We start from the raw sequence: 22,433 nt of genomic DNA, 5'->3' as shown, positions 1-22,433 counted from the left end.
ACCAACCAACAAATAAACAAACAATAAACACAAAAATAGTCTGAGCTTCTTGGTTTGGTTTTCAAATATCTACAAATTCTCTTCCTAACCTGTTTTTTAGCCAGCTGATAACATAACACTACAGTCCTACCAACATGAACACTACAGTCCTACAATTTCATCATTCTTCTCAAAGCAATATTACCTCTTGCTGCCTTTTGAATCCTCATTGTGCACACTGAAATTGCATTTTCATTCAAAGGCAAGCTTAAATATCAACAACTTTTTGTACCTCCCTTTATTAATTGATGTACCCTTGATTACTATTTTCTCCTTCCTCCTAAAGCACCTAGATTTCACACCATCTCTTCTGATACTTCTGACTCATAGCTGTTAATGAACATGCATGTCTTCTCTCTGAGCTTAGAGATATTTGCATTCAGAGCTTATATAGCATAATTTTGTACTTGTAGATAAGGCCAATTATGTGCACGTTCTGAGTTGTAAAATCTTACTGAATGCCAGCTACTGCACATTATAGGGGCTGGGCTAGGCTTTGAAATAAAAATAAGATAGAATTCTCCCTTGCAAGAAGTGTTAGAGGCAAACAAAAACAAGGCAATTCTAAAAATTTGAAAAGAATGCACTCAGATACTGGGGATGTGTATATACATTGGTTTGATCAATCTGAAAAGAAACTTGTTAAATTTTATGTAAAGCCTTGAGAATAACTACAATGTATGAATCAGCAATTTTACTTCTCATATTTCAGAGATAATGTAAGTTGATTGCAAATAAAGTATTCTCAGCATAGTTTATATTGGAGAATCTTTCCAGGTAGTAAACTGGGGCAGTTGTAGGGCTTCATCTCATTCATTTCCTGTCTTCCAAGAATTACCATTTTTTGTTGCCTAAAGTCTTATATTTTGAATATCTTTGTTTCATATAATTTATCTCTCTTTTATAGTTGTTTTAAATACTATGGTAAATCTGGTCACTCTTTCTATATCTTGGCCAAGAATAAGAGTCTATTACTTTCATTTTCTCTCTACATCTAATGATTCTTTTTATTTTTGTTGATTAAAAAAAGTTCTCTTGGGCTGGCCAGGTGGCGCAAGCGATTAAGTGCACACGCTCCACTGTGGCGGCCCGGGGTTCACTGGTTCACGGAATTCACCAGTTCGGATCCTAGGCGCTCACCAACGCACTGCTTGGCAAGCCATGCTGTGGTGGCATCCCATATAAAGTGGAGGAAGATGGGCACGGATGTTAGCCCAGAGCCAGTCTTCCTCGGCAAAAAAAAGAGGAGGATTGGCAGATGTTATCACAGGGCTGATCTCCTCACACACACACACAAAAAAATTTCTCTTTATCTTTGGTTTTCGATAGTCTTACTGTGATGTATCTTGGTGTATTTTTCTTTATAATTACCTTGCTTTGTGTTCTGTGAGTTTCTTGGATCTGAAAATAGTTGTTTTTCATTAATTTTGGAGAATTCTTAGCCATTATCTTTCATATATTTCTTCTACCTCATTCTCTATCTTCTGAAATAAAAATTACATACATATTAGACATTTGATATTGTCCTCTTAGATTCTCTGATCTGTTTTTTTGTTTTGTTTTCTCTCTGATTTTCTCATTTTGGTTCAGTTTGTATAATTTCTGTTGACCTATCATCAGGTTCACTCATTCTTTGCTCTGGTGAATCCAGTTTCTTGACAACTCCACTAAAAGAAATCATTTCTGATATCGTGTTTTCAATTTTTAGCATTTTAATTAGACTTTTTACAGGTCAAAAAATTTTATTCTGATAAAATTCCTCATTTGTCCATCTATATGTTCACTTTTTTCACTATTTCCTTTAATATATTAATTATAGTTACTTTGAAGACCATGTTTGACAGTTCCAACATCTGGGCTTATCTGTTTCTGGTTATGTTGATGATTTTATCTCTTCATAATGGGTAGTTTATTATTGCTTATTTTGTGTGTTTCATGTTTTTTGATTATATGTGCAAAAGAACTATAGACACTGAGTTAGATGATATGTATGCTTTCACATGGGTGTGCCTCTTCTTACAGGTCTCTGGAGGGTGAATCAGTCTAGACAGTAATTGATCTTGGTTTGAGTTTATTGTTGCTATAACTACCTTCAGTGCACCACGGGCTTCAAATCCCTTCAGTGGTTGACAGCCACTGCCTTGTTCCTAATGTGAGGCCTAAAGTGTCAGAGGTTTTTTCTCAGTATTGTTGCTCCACGTTCAGTTTTCAGCAGGTTCTGCCCATCTGCTGCTTGATGGACCAAGTCGCTCTCCAAGTACTTGTTCCTGCTCAGATCAAAGCAGGGTCAGGCCAGTGGTGCTCACCTCCCAGCAGCAGTCAGATTTTGCTTCCTGTCAAAGGCTCACAGTGCTGGCAGAGTTCATCCCAGTTCCCAGCTGCGACCGATCACCACCCTGTACTTATGCAGGGCCTGGAGCACAAAGGGGCACTGCTTAGCACTTCTGTTCAATCTCTGAACTCAGCAGGCTCAGCACCAACAAGGGGGCTCTCTCAGGCTACCCCTCCTTCTCCCAACCTCTCTAAGGACGCTTGTTGGAGGCCCATTGGAAAAGACTAGTGAGTAATTGAGGCCCCCTCTTGTATCTAGGGTTTCTACCACTTCAAGACTCTCATGTTAGTCCACGCTTGGCCTTAAAGAGTTCACTGAATTTTCAGGTGTTTCGTTCTTATGTACTTTTATGACTTCCACCTCCTTCTTCCATGATCTGCCATAGTCATAACAGTTCATGTGTTCCCACTGTCCTCAGAGTGGCCCATCATCCTTTGGGATTTAGTCCACCTGTCACTTTGTGACCTCTGTCTCTCATGGGATCAAAACATATGACTGTGTAGATTGTCCAGATTTCTCTCACACTTAGGGTGCGAGTCACCTTGTCTTACAGCTTTCCACATTCTAAGCTGAAGCGGAACTCATACACATGTAGTAAGTGTTGACTGGAGCTTGAACATTGTACATTTTACGTTAGGGAGTGCTGGATATTGTTATCTCCCTTTAAGAATATAGGATTTCTTGGGGCCGGCCCGGTGGTGCAGGCGGTTAAGTGCGCAAACTCTGCTGCGGCTTCCCGGGGTTCGCCGGTTCGGATCGGAGGCGTACACCGACGCACTGCTTGGCGAGCCATGCTGTGGTGGTGTCCCATATAAAGTGGAGGAAGATGGGCACGGATGTTAGTCCAGGGCCAGTCTTCCTCAGCAAAAAAAAAAAAAAAAAAAGAGGAGGATTGGCAGATGTTAGCACAGGGCTGATCTCACACACACACAAAGAAAATATAGGATTTCTTTTTAGTCAGGCAGTTATGATACTTGCCAACTGTCTAGATCCTTTGGAGGCTCATTTTAAACTCTGTTACTGTAAGTTAATAAGCTACAGTCCAGGAATAATTTAAGTTTACTCAGGCATGATCCTTATCACATGTCCAGTAAATGCACCAGGTGTTCAGTGAGGATTCTCCACCCTAACTAGTCAGCACTAGAATGTCTCCCAGCCAGTGTGGGCTCTGGGAGCTGCTCAACTTGTGTCTCTGAGGTCATGCTTTGCTCATCCTTATGGGTTTTTATCCTACTCATCTGCGGCTCATTATTGGACAATAGATCCCAGGGGAAACCCATCCAGTTTTCAGAAGTGTTCTTTTCTGTGTACCTCCCTCCTCTCTGGTACTCTACCTAGCAAACTACAGGTGAGTCTGCTTTCTCAGCCTCTGATTGTCTCCTCAATTCAGTGAGGCTGTTATCCTGTACTGTTACCCAGAAACTACCTCTTGGCAGAAAGCCAAGGAAATTGTAGGGGTCACCAGGGATCATAACTGGATTAATTTTTCCTGAGGGATTATAGTCATGTGTTGCCTGTTATTTGAAGACTGAGATAAGTTGGGTCTTTTTAAATCTATTTTTCCAGTTTTCTAGTGGCTCATAGCGGGACACAAGTGTGGTGCCAATAACTCCAACATGTCCATAAGTAGAAGACTTTTAAATGTTATTATGCATAAGAATTTGCCCTTCTCTGTTGGAATTTTCTCAAGAGAATGTGTAAATGTTTTGAAGGCTTTACTTGACCTTGAAGGTCAGCCGAGATTTCAAAATTAGTCTCACATTTTCTAGTTAAGTGACTACTATCCTTGCTTTGGTTTAACAGGAATCTCCTCAAATTCAGATGAAGTATAAATTGGGAAACGAATGCCACATTATGTAGACTTTTATTTTGGAAACATTAAATGTGTTTTGCTTAACCTTTAGTTTCATAAATACTTCTACTGTATTTTCTAAGGTTATACAACTCTTTATTGTCTATAATTTTTAATGTAGTTCTTCTGTACAACAATGCAGCCTTCTTTTGGTATTTGTCTTTCAGGATTGGCCTACACAGACGAATATATTTTCTCTACTTCCCAAAGCTTATATAACCATCCTTTTGCATGAAAATGTAATGGCAGGAAGCCACTCATCATTTAACAAGTGAAGTCTGGCTCTGGCAGGTAATGCACTTACCATATTAAAATGGTCCTTTAAGGCATTACTTCATCAAAAAATTGAACATACGGAGAAACAAATCTCTAGCACTTTAATTTAATTGTTACAGAAAATACTATATTAACTGCTGATCCTTTGAGAAATTCAGAACATGAGAAAATATTGCCTCTCCATAAAAGCACTGGCAACTTCCTATTGAGTTTGGAAAAGCAGTATACACACCCATCAAACAAGCATTAATTTATTGGATCATTAGGTAAAAGGCAATAGTTATTTGAAGAGAGTGGTACTTTATCCATTTCAATTTGAAACAAGCCTTGTGTAATAAATTAAAAGGAAAAAATCAGATAATTGGTATATAGTAAAAAAAAGTTCTATATTTTAGAATATGGCTATTCACGTAAACTAAAGTATGAAATCAATATATTGCTTGGTGAATTAAATTTGTATAGCATGACACTATGGATAACATAAAGCCTTAAATGTATTCCTTCGCTACAAAGGCAAGTTTGTTTAACAGTTTGATTAGTGCTGATATATATGAATGTGGCTGTGTTGTTTATTTTATGCATATGAATTCTTTTCACAATCTTGATTATTTTCTTTATACTCATAAACTAAAAATGAGTGACCATAAATAATGTGTTATAAATTCCCAGATATCTTTTAGCATTTCTTTATCTAATGTTCTGAGTAAAATTTTGAACAGGGCTCTACACTATTCAAGATGTGAATTTCCTCCGGCTAGGTTTTGATACATACAAATTTTTTTTAGAAATGCTATTCTTAACATAATAATACATGAATTTCTAACCAATTGTTTCCCAGACTAAATTATAATGTGGGAGAGTCAATTATTTAAATGTCTTGTTATTGAATTTGTGATTTAAATAAAGAACAAAGGAGAAAAGGATTAGAAAATGTAGTGAAATTTCATGATTAGGAATTTTGAGAAATATTTACAGCCAGATATCAGTAAAACCATTAGCCTACATATTATCATGTTATCCAACTACGAATGTCTGCCTCATCTATCACTGATATCATTAAGTTTGTATGAATAATGCACAAGGATATAGGGTAACAATTTGTCTTTTGCCAAAATCGTTAGCCCATTCTGTGAGATTCCCTCTCAACTTGCAATCTAGTATTTCCACCGAAGTTATCTGGATTATAATTTTGCTGTTTAAAAGTTAGCCCAAATAGCAATTAGACTGGTCAAAGAATCCTAAGTGACAAAATTCTTTCTAGGTCACTCATTTTACGATTTGAATCTAATCTTAGAACTTTGCATCCAAGAAATATTTTTGAATAAAGATCTTTAATAAATGTTAGATACAGCCAGTATGTTCAATATGGACTAAAACAGATCATTAGATTTTTTTTCTTTTTGCGTATTTTTTGTAGGCATCTTATTTAGAGATGAATTGATAGTGACACTAATTGAGAGTGTTTACTCAGTGCCCCAAGCCATGTTTTCTTAAATTAATAATCCACAGTTAATGAACAATTCTAATCTGCTAAACTTTACATGCACCATTTACTGGTTCTAACCAGCCTATTGAATACGCATTAATATATTTTTTTATAATGTTATTTATTTATTTTTCCCCCAAAGCCCCAGTTGTATGTCACAGTTGCACATCCTTCTAGTTGTTGTATGTGGGACGCGGCCTCAGCATGGCCGGATAAGCGGTGGGTCGGTGCACGCCTGGGATCCGAACCCGTGCCGCCAGTAGCGGAGCACGTGCACCCAACCACCAAGCCACGGGGCCGGCCCGTGTATGCATTAATATTATTATTACTATTTTAAAGATTAAGAGATAGGAGCTTAGAGAAGTTTAAAGAAGAGGATTACACAGGTAGTTAGTAACAAAATCCAAGTCTGCCTGGCAGTAAAGACTTGCTCTTAATCCTTATACTATGTTGCCTTTTGATTTTTCCTCAATATCAGCATTTTCCTGAACTAAATTAGTGTTGCAAAATGCCAGCTGACACAGAATAGATACTCAATTCTGAGTATAATAATAGTTGCTTTGCAGTCTGTTATTTTGCTTCTTGGATTCATGTACATTAAAAAGAGTCATTTTCTGCTCTTTGGCAGGTACATTATGAATCAAATACACAGGCAGAAAGTACTGACTGAGGGTGTACCGTGGCACTTGGTGAGCTCAATGGTTATTGGCAACCAAGACTTGTTCTAAAACAAAATATCGATTATCCACTATAATTTTGAGATGAAGTGTGAAAATAAAGAATAACTGATTCTTGCTCATGTAATAGCTCTTTTATGACATGGCATGCAAGGTACCTTACAGATCTTTTTTTAGCTGTGAGTGTTACCTACCCTTGAAAGGTTATTATTTGTGTTTTTGAGTAATCTCATTTTAATTAGGGAATGGTTATGCATCTTTTCTTTGAATGTACTGATAATAATGAATTAAAAATAATAGTCCACTTGAAATTTTCTTTGATACAACTCATTGATTTATGAGTGATTAATTCCAAATATTCTATTCTGATTGGTGAAACATTATATTTTATTATGACTGTTGTGAAATTATAGTTTATGGTTTGGAGTACATTACTGTGTCAATTTTAGTGTCTTTTCTAAGAATATTCCATTTGACCTTTATCTCTTTGCAAAACACGCACACAATTCTAGACTTTCATTTTTGTCTCACTCTTCATATTTTATTCTCTTTTAAACTGCCTTTCATCCATAAATCATTCTCCTTAGATTGGGTATTAGTAATTTTGTGTAAGACAGGACCAATTTGGTGGGTGATCCAATTTTATTTTTGCAAGGTTAAAAAAAGGCAGGTGTCTTAGAAATACGTCTGAACTAATTTAAATGATCTCATTTCAAGTGTGACTCGATCAAGGCTCTTCTATGCTACTAAGTATCAAAATTCCAATGCTTAATAGTTGTTCAGAAAATATAAATATTAATTGCTGTTTTCTATGTTCTCCCAGCCAAATGTGCATCTATTATCCTTGACATCTGTACCTATTGATGTCTTGTAAATTGACATGCTTTAATAAAAAAGATAAAGATTCTATACACACAGTAGCCACAACGTTATAGAAAGGTAAAATAAATAGAATGTGTTTACAACAATAACAGAAGTAAAAAGGGAAATGTGGTGAATATAAAGTTTGGAGTCAAAAGTAATAGACTCAAAGCCAAAATTATTACTTAATGATTTTATAATATTGGACAATTATTGACGCTTTTTAAAGCAATTCTTTCTTCATCTGTAAAATAGGTTTAGTAATAGCTACTACATAGGCTTTGTCTGTAGAGACACCTGTTCTCACATCCAGGGGAGGGGTTGCATTGTGTGGAGGGTAGCAAAGAGGATAACAATGCCGGCCACCAGGAACAGCAGTCCCAGGATGTCAGCCCACTGCATGGTTTAAAGGTTTTGCCAAGGAAGACACTACCCATGCAGACACTGGATGGAACAGCACTTTACTCTCATAGAAAAAGGACAGAGCAAGATCAGCTTCAATAATGGGTGTCAGTCCCTCAAGGTCAATGAGTCTCGCCAAGCAACTGATGCATAGAGGTGGTCTGCATGCACTCCTCTTGTGCTGCAGGTGAAGGAATCCTTACCCTCCCCTCTGAGAACAGATATAGCAGTGGGGTTGGTCAGGTGCCGCATGATGCATCCGCCTTAAGCAGAACAGAGAAGTATACATCATACCCAGAACAGGAAAAGATATTCTCAAACAAGGCTACGTGACCAGCACAGGCTGTGAGGGCTCCTTACTTCCATGTAAAGAAATGTTCCAGGCCGAAGGCAAGGTGTTATGCAAGCATGCAAGGGTTCGTACGCTATACACGTTTGCCTTTCCTAACAGACTTGTTTTGAATATAGAATAAAATAATTTATGGGATATCTAAAATATGTTAATAAATGGATAAACATATCATAGTTCCATACATGAAAAAAATGTCACACACATGCTTGTTGTTTGAATTAATTTATAGTTTACGTGAATTTAAAATAAAACACCAGTAGGATTTCTTTTGGAACTTGGAAAAGTGCTTCTAAAAATTATATTACTAAAAGAAATAGCAAAAATATCATAATGCATTTCTGGTTTTCTTTTTTTTTGTGAGAAAGATTGGCCCTGAGCTAACACCTCTTACCAATCTTCCTCTTTTTACTTGAGGAAGAGTGGCCCTGCGCTAACTTCTGTGCCAATTTTCCTCTACTTTTTTTGTGTGTGGGACGTTGCCACAGCATGGTTGGGTGAGTGGTGTAAGTCTGTGCCTGGGCTCCAAACCCGCGAACCCCAGGCTGCCGAAGCGGAGCACATTGAGCTTAACCACTGCGCCACCGGCCAGCCCCCATAACACATTTCTCAAAGAAAAATAAAGAGACAGACTGGCCATGACAAAACAACATTAGTAATGGCTTAAGAATAATGAAAACAATTAAATGCATCAGTTTCCACAGGAATGAAATATATGTATGTGTGAAAAAGAAAGTGTCAAATAGTGTTAAGAGAATAAAAGGATCATTCAAAGAATAAATATTCAGTCAATGTAAAACCCGATTTTATACATTGTACCAAAATAAATTTGAGATTTATCAGTTAGTCAAATAAAAGCTTTTAAAAGATTTAAAACTTTAAAAAATTGAATTAGGCATATATCAAATTCACTAAGTGAGCATAACTATAACACAAAAGCTTTTGAATATTGAAATCATTAGAAAAATATTTTAAATAGTAAAAAGTGAATACTGAAAACATCCAAAACTTAATAAAATTAGCTATATCTTGACAAGTACATATTATATGAGAAACAAAGAGAAACATCAAACAAATATAAAAAAATCAATGAAAACAACATATAGCATGAAGATTGAAAACAACAACTCACAATAGAGAGCACAATATTCAAATCTGAAAAATTATTTAATTTGAAGTAATTAATTAATTTAAAAATTAATAGGTATAATACCTAGCATTGAGTGCTTATTTAGTGCCTAGTTTGATCCTAAAGACTACGTGACTGATCTTGCTTAACTATTAGAAGAATATAATATGTTGTTGTCTCCTATTTAAGCAAATGACATCTCAAAAAAGAATGTAGTGATGCAATGGTCACTGTAAATTGATCTAGCAAGAAATAATGCAAAACACAGAATCAGCTACTGATGGAGCTGTTTTTCATACAACTATTTTTCACAGTAGGTCTTTCTGGTAAAGAACTTGAACTCTGACGTCTAATTGCCTGATGTTGAATTTGGGTTCACCACATTTATTTTCTATGGTCAGAACAAATGATAAACCTCTCTGTTTCTCAGTCTTTGCATCAATTAAGCAGGGACAATAAGAGTACCTAGTTTGTAGGGTTCATGAGACAATAAATAAATTAAAACACGTGAAGTTCTAACACCGCTCCTGACATATCATGATCGTTAAAGAGTTCTTTACTGTTTGTAAAACAGACAATTAAAATTTGAATGTTACATATTTAACATATCATTAATTTTATAATCAAATATATAATTAAAATGTATATAGGCAACCATATATTAAATAAATTATTTACTTTAGTTCAAGAAATTAAAACTACTCCACCAAGTTATAATTTATTTATAAATTAAAAGAAAAACAATTAGGAACTCATATCACAACCCTAAAAAAGGAGCCATTGGTAATTTCATTGTAAAAAGACTTTTGTCATTTTTTTATTAACCCTATTGTATAGTTGAAAATCTAATTCTCCAACACCAAGTGAGTGCCCAACACTATAATTCAATGCAATTCTGATACTAACTCTTGAAGTTATCATCAGATTCCATCGTAAAGGGCACAAGGACTGAAAGAATTAATATTGTTAAAATGTCCACACTACCCAAAATGATCTTCGGATTCAGTGCAATCCATATCAAAATTCCAATGGCATTTTTCACAGAAATAGAAAAAAAATCCTAAAATTCATGTGGAACCACGAAAGATTCCAAATAGCCAAAGCAATCTTGAGAAAGAAGGACAAAGCATCACAATTCCTGATTTCAAACCAAATTACAAAGCCATAGTAATCAAAACAGTATGACACTGGCATAAAAACAGACACATAGACCACTGGAACAGAATCAAGAGCCCAGAAACAAGCGCAGGCACATATGGCCAACTAATACTTGACAAGGGTGCCAGGAATACGCAAAGGGGAAATGACGGTCACTTCAATAAATGGTGTTGGAAAAACTGGATATCCACACACAAAAGAATGAAATTGGACTCCTATCTTAGACCAATCACAAAAATTAACTCAAAGTGGATTAAAACTTAAATAGAAGACCTAAAACCATGAAACTTGTAGAAGAAATCTGACAATGATTTTTGAATTGGGCACCAAAAGCACATGGAACAAATGCAAAAATAAATAAGTAGGACTACATCAAACTAAAAAACTTCTGAACAGCAAAGGAAACAACCAATAAAATGAAAAGGCAACCTATGCAATGGGAGAAAATATTTACAAACTATACATCTGATAAGAGGTTAATATTCAAAATATCCTACAAATCAATAGCAAAATAAAATAAAATAACTTGATTAAAAAATGGGTAAAGGACCTGAACAGACATTTTTTCAAAGAAGATATTCAAATGGCCAGAAGGTGCGTGAAAATGTGCTCAACATCACTAACCATCAAGGAAGTGCAAATCAAAACCACAATGAGATATCACCTCATATCTGTTAGGGTGGCTATTATTAAAAAAAAAAAAATAGTTGTGTTGACAAGGATGTGTAGAAAAAGGAACCCTAGTACCCTATTAGTGGGAATGTAAATTGGTACAGCCATTCTGGAAAACAGTATGGAGTGTCCTCAAAAAATTTGAAAAATAGAAACTACTCTATGATCCAGCAATGGATATGTCAAAAAAAAAACAGGCTAACTTTATATAATACATCTGTAATATAGTATATAATTAAATGTAGATTATATATGCCATAGAAAATGAGCTAATATTGAGTTGCTGTTCAATGAGTATAAAGTTCCAGTTATGCTAGGTGAATAAGTTCTTGATATCTGCTGTTCAACATTGTTCCTGTAGTTAATAATACTGTATTATACACTCAGAAATTTATTAAGAGGGTAGATCTCATGTTGTGTTCTTACCACAATAAAAAATATACAAATGAATAAGGGTAAATATTTGATTATCTCAAAAAGGAGAATTATAAGAAAGAACAAAGGGACAGAGACATTGAATATATAGAGTCCACATTAATCAAAAATCCGTTGAAATGAACAAAGATCTCTATATTATGAGAAAATCCAATTACGAAAGGTTTTGTTCACACCTCATAACAGATAAATTTAAATATATTTATATCTGTTTTATTTATATGTCTAGAGTCTAGAGTTACTCTCAAGACTTTTTGAGTCTATATATGGTATCTAAATTGAATTAAATAATGAAAAAATTCAAAAACATTTTCAAGAGCATAAGAATTCCTGATATTCTCTTAAAACAAAAAAGAAAACCTCTTGCTTAAATACTTAAGTAAGTTCGTATAGCTTTCTTTTATTCAAAATCATTATAGTGAAAAGTTTTAATAATTGCAACATCTTTTTATTATAATGATTTTAAGTAAAAGCTGGAAAATGAAGTGAATGTTTAACCATAAGAACATTTCATGTAGAAATTTTATCCCCTACAGTCTCTTAGTTGTAATTATTTTTATATAATGCCTTATCAGCTATAAAATAGTAAGGTTATTTTGTATAATTGTATAAAATAAGAATTATAAGTAACCATTCAAATGAAAACTGGATACTAATAATATGTATAAGATTAACTAAATTTTATTCCACGGCGAAAAGATTTCAAGAATAATATTTAAAATTTAATTAAAATAAAAATGCATTTTTCCACCTGATATATAGCTCTAATATCAAAAAACGTTATTGCAGCTAGGTATTACTAGGTAAGATAAAAAGTATAATAAATGATATTTTTGAAAAACCTATTCAAAGTAAATGATTTTGTTTGCACTTGACAGTGATAGAAGGATCAACATTCTGTGACAATTTCTGCTCCTTCATTTATCTTTGTTGGTAAAATGAGGACTGTCAGAGATTGAGAGGGTCGAGCTCATAGCAAATTTAATGTGACTTGCTTTTTCTCTGTTCTGAGCAGGATTTTACAAGGTGATATATTAAATGTACAGAGTACAGGTACATCTTTCTTGTATTTAATGAAAAGTTTGTAATTTCTTGTTTGCTTTTTTAGTCTTGACAAGATCATAAAGTAAACACAATCTGAGAAAAGGGGACCATAGTCTCAGCAATAAGTCATGGATGACATCTCTTCCTTATTCGTATCTTTGAATGTCTTGACACTTTAATTAGAGTTGTGAATTATCAATTATTATTAAAATACAGAGATAGATATTACCAGTCCATACATATAATATTACAAAATATTATAAAAATACATTAAAATTGTGTGCATTTTATTTATAAGTCCTTTAGATCACTGAGAAAGGATACAATGCACATCATGAACATTTAGTAGCACAAAAGTAACAAAAACTAAAATCTTTGTGATGTTTTCTGAGATAATTATATTTATCCATAAGTTACCAGTTCATTGAAATGTTTAACCTGATATATATATAACTCATGATTTATCTGAATCTCAGCATTGTTTACACATTTTTTTTATTATTGCCCATTGCTACTGCCTCTTTAGAAGCAGCTCTGCTGAAATAAATTTAATTAAAAAAACCAAAGAACTGCAATGACTCAAGAATGTTTATCCCATTTGAAGTTATTTTCAGTAGAACTTATGTAAAAATTATGTTTATAACATAATTAGTAATTTTTCGAAGATAAAGACATCTATCTAAAAATATACAATGGAATAAACAAATAATAATTGATTAATTATGAATGTCTTTATTTTGTAATTCAACAAAATATAACTGTCCATTAAATGAAGAGACTATAATGTAAAATATGATTAAATTCAGTTATCTCTATTATTTTACCAACTTTCAGTCATATGAATGTAAGTATGTGTGTGAGTATATATACTCATATACAAAATTATATATGTAAATATACACACAGATACAGATTTTCTTCAACTTACAATGGGATTACATCTCAATAAACCCATTGTAAGTTGAAAATATTGTAAGTCAAAAATGCATTTAATACACCTAACCTACCGAACATCGTAGCTTAGCCTAGCCTACCTTCACTGTGCTATCATAGCTTAGCCTAGCCTACCTTCATTGTGCTCAGAACAATTACCTCAGCCTATAGTTGGGCAGAATAACCTAACACAAAGCCTATCCTATAATAAAGTGTTGAATATTTCATGCAATTTATTGAGTACTGTACTAAAAGTGAAAATAGAATGGTTTTGGGGTATGTAATGGTTGTAAGTGTATTGGTTGTTTACCCTCATGATCATGTGACTGACTGGGAGCTGCAGCTCACTATCACAGCCCAGCATCACAAGAGAGCATTGTATGGCATATTGCTAGCCCAGGAAAAGATCAAAATTCAAAATTTGAACTATGGTTTCTACTGAATGTGTATCACTTTTGAATCATCATAAAGCCAAAAAATCATAAATTGAATCATTGTAAGTTGGGATCATACCATACATTATATATATAACAATATATAATATATATATTAGAAGGAAAGAGATGCTGAAAGCTTCTCAAATTTTTTCAAAGTTGGCAAATAAAACAAACCACATAAACCTATAGATTCAAGAAGCTCAGAAAATCCCAAAGAGGATACCCCCGAGAAATACACACCCAGAAATACCATAATCAAAGAGCTAAAAATTAAAGACAAAGGAAGATTTTTGAAAGGAGCCACAAAACCACAATACACTACTTACAGGGAAATGATTATTTGAATGACTGTGCATTTTTCATCAGAACCCACGTAGGCCAAAAGGACATCAAAGAATATTTTAATATATCCAAGTGAAAAGAACTTTTACCCGGAATGCTATATTTAGCAAAAATACCCCTCAGGAATGAAGTTGAATAAAAGAATAAGGTAGAAAAAGTAAGAGAATTTCATGCCACCAGAACCGTTCTAAAGGAATTGCTGAAAGAAATTCTTCAGAAAGAAGGGAAACTAAACCAGAAGGAAATGTGAAACAACAAAAATGAAGAAAGAGCAAAATAAATGGTACATATTTGGCTAAATCTGATAAAGTACTTTCTCCTCGAGCTCTTTGAAATACATTTGTTGGTTGAAAGTAAAATTAAAACAATGTTTGATGAGATTGGCATTTTATAAGGATGTAATACATAAGGCAACTTCAAGATAAAGAGGTGTAAAGAGACCTATACGGTGGTAATGTTTCTATATTCCACTGCAAGCATTAAAATGTTGAATCTAAGCAGATAGAGGTAAATTATATGTATATTGTAATCCATAGATCAACTAAAAAAACAAACAGCATATATAAAAATATACACAAAAAGATATAATAAAAAACAGAATATGTTAATTAAATTGAAATGCTAAAATGCTAATATACCCAAAAGATAGCAGGAAATAGAAAAAGAGAAAAAAAAAAGAGAGAACAAACTGGAAGTGAAAAATATAATGGTACACATAAATCAAAACATATTAATAATTACATTAAATGTAAATAGCTTAAACACATTAATTAAAAGTGAGAAATTGTCAGAACGGATAAAAGAAATCATGATCCAAATAAATGCTATTTAAGGAAACTCACTTCAAATATAATGCTATAGGTAGGAAAAAAGTAAAAGGATAGGGAGTGCTGAGCCAAGTAAACACTAATCAAAATAAATGAATAAATAAAAAGGCTGAGGTGGCTAGATTAATGTCAGACAAAGAAGACTTGAGAGCAAAGTAAATTTTAAGGGAAAAAAAGGGTAATTGAATAATGATAGAAGGGCCAATTTACCAAGAAGGCACAATAGTCCTTAGTGTGTATACACCAAACAAAAGGATTTCAAAATATAGAAAGCAAAAATTGGAAGGAGCGATAAACAAACCCATGGAGATAATTGGACTTCACCACTCTTCTTTCAATCAATGGAACTAGAAGATAAAAAGTCAGCAAGAATAGAGAAAAACTGATGAACAACATCAACCTCTTGGAGTTCATTTATGAAACACTCTACCCAACAAGAGCAGAAAACACATTCCTTTTAAAGGCACGCATAACATTTTCTAAGATAGACCATACTCTGTGTTATATAACAAACCTTGATGAATTTAAAATAATTAAAATTATACAAAGAATGTTCTTTGATTGTAATGAAATTAAACTGGTATCAATACCAGAATAATAATAGGAATATCTTAAAATAGTAATAATAGGAACATCTTTATATATTCAGAAATAAATCGATGCTCCTAAATAATCCATGGATTAAAGAGGAATTTTCAAAGAATATTAGTAAATATTTTGATCTGATAAAAAGAAAACACAACGTGTAGAATTTTATGAGACATAGCTAAAGCAGGGAAGATTTGGAAATATATGGCATTCAATGCTTACAGTAGAAAAGAAGAACAGTTTCAAATTAATAATAGAAACTTACACATTAAGAAAGTAGAAAAAGAGAGACGAAATAAACATGAAGTAATCACAAGAGGGAAAATAATAAAGATGAGAGCAGAACTTAATAATATGGAAAATACCAATGAAATAAAATTTGTTTTTTAAAAAATCAATAAATTGATATACTGCTAGGTAAGATGGAAAAAGAAAAAATGAGAGACAGCAATAATTGCCAATATCAGGAATGATAGTTTTTAGTTTTTGAGGAATTGCTCCATTTTCACTAATTTTTTTTTTTTAAGATTACTTTTTATTTATTTTATTTTTTTTGTGAGGAAGATCAGCCCTGAGCTAACATCCATGCTAATCCTCCTCTTTTTGCTGAGGAAGACCAGCTCTGAGCTAACATCTATTGCCAATCCTCCTCCTTTTTTTTCTCCCCAAAGCCCCAGTAGATAGTTGTATTTCATAGTTGCACATCCTTCCAGTTGCTGTATGTGGGACACGGCCTCAGCATGGCCGGAGAAGCGGTGCGTCGGTGTGTGCCCGGGATCCGAACCCGGGCTGCCAGCAGCGGAGCGCGCGCACTTAACCACTAAGCCACCGAGCCGGCCCTTCACTAATTTTTAAAACCCTGTTTGTGTAGAAGTATTCATAGTTTTACCTGCTATTCTTTTAATGTCTGAAATGTCAGTAGTGGTATTTTCAAATCATTGCATTGTACACCTTAAATTTACACTATTTTATATGTCAATTATATGTTGATAAAGCTAGGGAAAAAAAGAGATAACCTGAATAGTCCTATAACTTTTAAATAAATTGAATTTGTAGTTAAAAATACCTTTCAAAAAATATTAAGGATACAACTCCAAAGTCACAATCTGTGAAAGAAATAATTGATAAGATGGACTTTATTAAAACTAAAAACTTCTCTGCAAAAGACAATGTCAAGAGAATGAGAAGACAAACCACAGACTGGGATAAAATATTTGCAAAAGACACATCTGACATAGGACAGTTACCCTAAACACACAAAGAACTCTTAAAACTCAACAGTAGGAAAATAAACAACTCAATTAAAAAATGGGCCAAAGACCTTAACATACATATCAACAAAGAAGATATACAGACATCAAATAAGCACATAAAAAGATGTTCCACATCATTTGTTATCAGGGAAATGCAAATTAGAATAAAAATGAGATACCACTACACATCTATTAGAATGGCCAAAATCTGAAACACTGAAAACACCAAATGCTGACAAAGTAGTGGAACAACAGGAATGCTCATTCATTGCTGGTGGGAATGCAAAATGGTACAGCCATTTGGTAGACTCTTTGGTAGATAGTTTGGTGGTTTCTTGTAAAACTAAATGTTTCTTCCCTTACAATCCAGCAATTGTGCTCCTTGGTATTTACCCAAAGGAGCTGAAAACTCCTGTCCATACAATAATGTGCACATGGATTTTTATAGCAGCTTTATTCATATTTGCCAAAACTTGGTAGCAAGCAAGATGTCCTTCAGTAGGTAAATGAATAAATAAACTGTAGTCCATCCAGACAATAGAATATTATTCAATGTTAAAAGAAATGAGCTATCAAGCCATGAAAAGACATGGAAGAATGTAAATACATATTACTTAGTGAAAGAAGCCAATCTGAAGAAGTTACATACTGTGTGATTCCAACCATACGACATTCTGGAAAAGATAAAACTATGAAAACTGTAAAAAGATCAGTGGTTGCAGTGGAGAAAGAATAGAAAGAGCACAGAGGAGTTTTTAGGGCGGTGAAACTATGCTGTGTAATACCATAACGATGAATACATGTCATTTTACGTTTGTCCAAACCCACAGAATGTACATCAAGAGTTAATCCTCATGTAAACCATGGACTCTGGGTGAAAATGATGTGTCAATATAGGTTCATCAATTGTAACAAATGTACCACTCTGGTGGAGGATGTTGTTAATGGGAGAGGCTATGCATGCGTGGAGGCTGGGGGTATATGGGAAATCCCTGTACTTTCCTCTCAATTTTGCTGTGAACCTAAAACTACTCTAAAAAAAATAAAAATTTAATAAAAAAATTTTCAATATTAAGGTCAGAAATTTTCCCTGATGCATTCTATGAAACAGTTAAACATAAAATAACACCACTTTTACACAATCTCTCTTGGAAAAGAGAGGAGAGCAAGCACTTCCCAACTCATTTTTTGAAGGCAGCCTTACTCTAATATCAAAACCAGACCAAAAGAGAACAGAAAAAGAAAACTGCAGGCAAGTATCCTTCATGAATATAGATGTAAAAATCATCAGCAAAATTTTACCAAATCAAAGATTAAATATATATTTGTTATAAATATGTAGCATAAATATATTATATATATATATAATACATCATGGCCAAGTAGGGTTTATACTGGAAATGAAAGTTGGTTTTATATATGAAAGTAAATCAACACAGTCTACCATTAATAGCCTAAAGAAGAAAAATTGTAGTATCATGTCAGTTGATGCAGAAATAGAAAACATCTAATAAAATATACCCTATGTCAATAATAAAAACTCTCTGCACACTAAGAATAGAAGGGACATCCTCTACCTGATAAAAGATATCTACAAAACAACTACAGCTGGCATTATGCTGAATTGTGAGAGACTGAATGCATTGCCCCCAGCCATGATTAGGAACCAGTCTCATACGTCCACTCTCAGCATTCTTATTCAGCATCATACTGGAAGTCCTAGACAGTGCAATAAGGAAAAAAACTAAAATAAAATAAAAGATGGAAACTGTCCCTATTTGCATATGACATGATTGTCTACATAGAAAATCACAAAGATTCTACAACAACTTGGTATGCTAATTTGTGAGTTTAGAAAAGTTGCAGGATACGAGGTCAATACAGCAAACAAATCAATTATATTTCTATCAACTAGCAATAAATAATTGAATACCAAAATTTTAATTAATAACACAAAAGACCCAAAGAAATGAAATAATTAGATAAGTCTAATAAAATCTGTACAAGATCTATGTGATAAAAACCAGAAATGCTGATGAAAGAAATCAAGGAAGACATAAATAAATGTAGGGACAAAGGGAGTTCATGGATTGGAAGACTCAAACTGGTAAAAGGTATCATTTTTCCTCAAGTTGATCTATAGATTTGAACCAAAATCCTAGCAGGATTTTTTGGTAGATTTACACAAGCTAATTCTTAAGTTTGTAAGGAAAGTCAAAGGAACTAAAGCAGTCCAAAGAATTTTGAAAAAAAAAAAAGTGGAATTGGAAGAATCATACTACTTGATTTTAAGACTTACTACAAGTCAGGACAGTGTGGTTTTGGCAAAGGGATAAATCAGTGGAACAGGATATAGAATCCGGATGTAGACCCACATAAATATGGCCAATTGATTTTTGATAAAGAGACAAAAGACAGTTTCAAAAAACAAATGGTGCTGGAGCAATTGGACAGCCATATACAAAAACTTAAAATTTATACCTTATTTAAAATTAACTCAAAATGAATCACATACCTTAAGGTAAAACCTAAAACTATAAAGCATTTACAAGAATAAATAGGAAAATATATTTGTGAGCTGGGGTTAGGTATGACAGCAGAAGTATAATCCGTAAAAATATATAATTCATTGACTTTATGAAATTATACACTTTGGCTCTGAAAAAAGACACACTAAAGTGAATAAAAGGACAAACTACAGACTGGGAGAAAATATTTTCAAATAATATCCAACAAAGCTCTTGTGTCTAAAATATATGACAAATTCTCATAATTCAATAATAAGAAAACATACATTGTAACAAAAAGGGCAAATGACTTGAAGAGACACTTCATCCAAGAGGATATATAGAAGGCAAATAAATATATTGTTAGCTAATAAAAAATACTAATTAGTACATCATTAGCCAATACAGAAATGTAAATTAAAACTACAATGAGATATCGCTACATATCTGCTAGAATATTGAAATTGAAAAATACTGAAAACATCAAGTGCTGAAAAGGCTACAGAGCAACTGAATCTCTCATACAAATCTGGTGGATTGCAAACTGATACAGCCACTCTGGAAAAATGTTTGGCTGTTTCTTACAAGTTAAACACACACTTACCCAGGAACCTCATTCCTTGGTATTTGCTGAAGAGATAAGAAAACTTATGTTCATATAAAACTCAGTACACAAATGCTTCTAATGGTGTCATTTTTATTTGCCAACAACTGGAAACGACTTAAATGCCCTTCAGTGGGTGAAAGGAGATACAAACTTTGGTACATCTATACAACGGAATACTACTCAGCAATTAAAGGGAATGGGCCATTGATTCATACAGCTTGGACAGTTCTCAAAGTCATTACTGCGAGTGAAAAAAGCAGTCTCAAGAAGTCACAAACTGTATGATTCCATTCATATGATATCTCCGAAAAGACAAAACTATAGTGAGGGAGAACTGAATAGAGGTTATTAGGAATTAAGGGCGTGTGGAAGGTGTCACAAAAAGGGAGAGCAAAGAGGAGGTTTTGTGGAGTGGCATAGCTGTTCTGTATCCTCACTGTAGCTGTTCTATATCCTGACTGTGCTTGTGGAAACATGAATCTCTACATACGTTAAAATTCATGGAACTATATACAACAAAAATAATTACATTGTACATTAAAATAAAAGTAAATATTAAAATATCAACTAGATAATGTTAACAGTAAGAGATGAAAAATAATTTTGAGAAGAATATCTAGACTTCTTTCTTTATGTGAATAAGAAGTCTTGAGTCTCATTTAAAAAAATCTCTCCTTGCTTATCAGAATTTCTCGAAAGGTAATAGCATCATTTGTTTTGTGATAGAGAGAGGGATTTGAATTTTCTCACTAACCAAATAGGATGACAGTTTTAATGTTTTATGATTTCTTCCATCTGTATACAAACATGATCAGGGTTCTGAGTCTATAAACAGAAATAACAATTATAAGATAAATCCAATGTTTTTTATTCCTTATATCGGATGTGATAACTTGAATAGCAAAGAACAGAGAACAAAGTATGCAAATATGAACTGGGTGTCTTTTTTACCCATCTTTGCATTTATAGCTCTGCATTGTGGTCTGGATTAAGTTACCTAAACTTTCTGAATCTTCTGTTCAAATGGTGATAAACCATACTTTGCTGAGTTATCATAGCAATTAAATGAGAAAACGTATACAAATATGCCTGCTCAGAATATGACATTTAGCATAACTAAATAAATAGAACTAAACAACCAAATAGAGTAGGTAGAGGAGTATGAAGCCCTGATCTCACAAAGCATTTTACAAAGCATTTCAAGGGAATTCCAAATGGATTATTTGGTTTGAAATGGTGAAAAAATGAGATTGGAATGATAGTTTCAATATAAATTTTCAAAGATGTGGTATTGTATGTGTACAAATAATGCAAAAACTTCATGAGTAGTCTCCCTGGTTCTATTCTTGTTTTTCACTCCCGTCTCCACCTTCTCCTGCCCACCATACACTGAAACACACCGACAATGCAGGTTTTCACAAAGCAGCCAGAGTGAACTTTTAAAAATAAAATCAGGCATGCCCACACTCCTTACATACTCATGGCTACCATCGTGTTCAGGAAAAAAACAAAACCAAACTGTTTTTTACGGCCTACAATTATCTTGAAGATTCGTCTTTTTGTTCCTTTTCACCATTTGTCCTCTTGCTCCTTGTTTTCCATCTACAACGGCTTCTTTTCTGTTTCCCAGACATGCTTAACTCGTTCTTTCCACTGGGCCTCTGAACACGTCCCCTCTGGAATGCTCCCGCCTTGGTTCTTCGTACAGCCGATCCACTGTCATTCTTGGGGTCTGGGTTTAGACGGGACTTTCTCAAGGGGCTATCTGACAGTCCTATTTAAACTGACTTCCGGTTACTATCATTTCACACTTTGTATTTCATTCATATGGTTTAACATCATCTGTAATTACCTAAGTTTTTATTTACATTTATGTTGATTATATCATCCTTGTAAGAATGCAAGTTTCATAATGTCTGTCATTAATTCTAGCACTTAGAGGAATGCCTAGCACATAGAAGAGAGATGTTTGTAGCATTAATTTTGTGTTGAGTTCCGTTCACTTCTAATTTCCTACCAGGCAGATCAGCGTTGAATGACTCTGAGTAAACAAAAAAAGAATGAATCCCAATTTTTAATAGTGTCTACAATTAAGGACAAAAAATGATTAAAATATGCTCAATCAAAAGTTGCTTTCTTTGTAAATATCAAGACTATATTTCTATCTAGTAAAATTTGAGTTCAGTGTGAATTTTGCTGTATTTAATGCATGCTATCTAATCTAAGT

Source organism: Diceros bicornis, chromosome 27 (assembly GCF_020826845.1).
Source record: "Diceros bicornis minor isolate mBicDic1 chromosome 27, mDicBic1.mat.cur, whole genome shotgun sequence".
Classification (NCBI taxonomy): Eukaryota; Metazoa; Chordata; class Mammalia; order Perissodactyla; family Rhinocerotidae; genus Diceros; species Diceros bicornis.
This window is presented reverse-complemented; position numbering follows the sequence as displayed.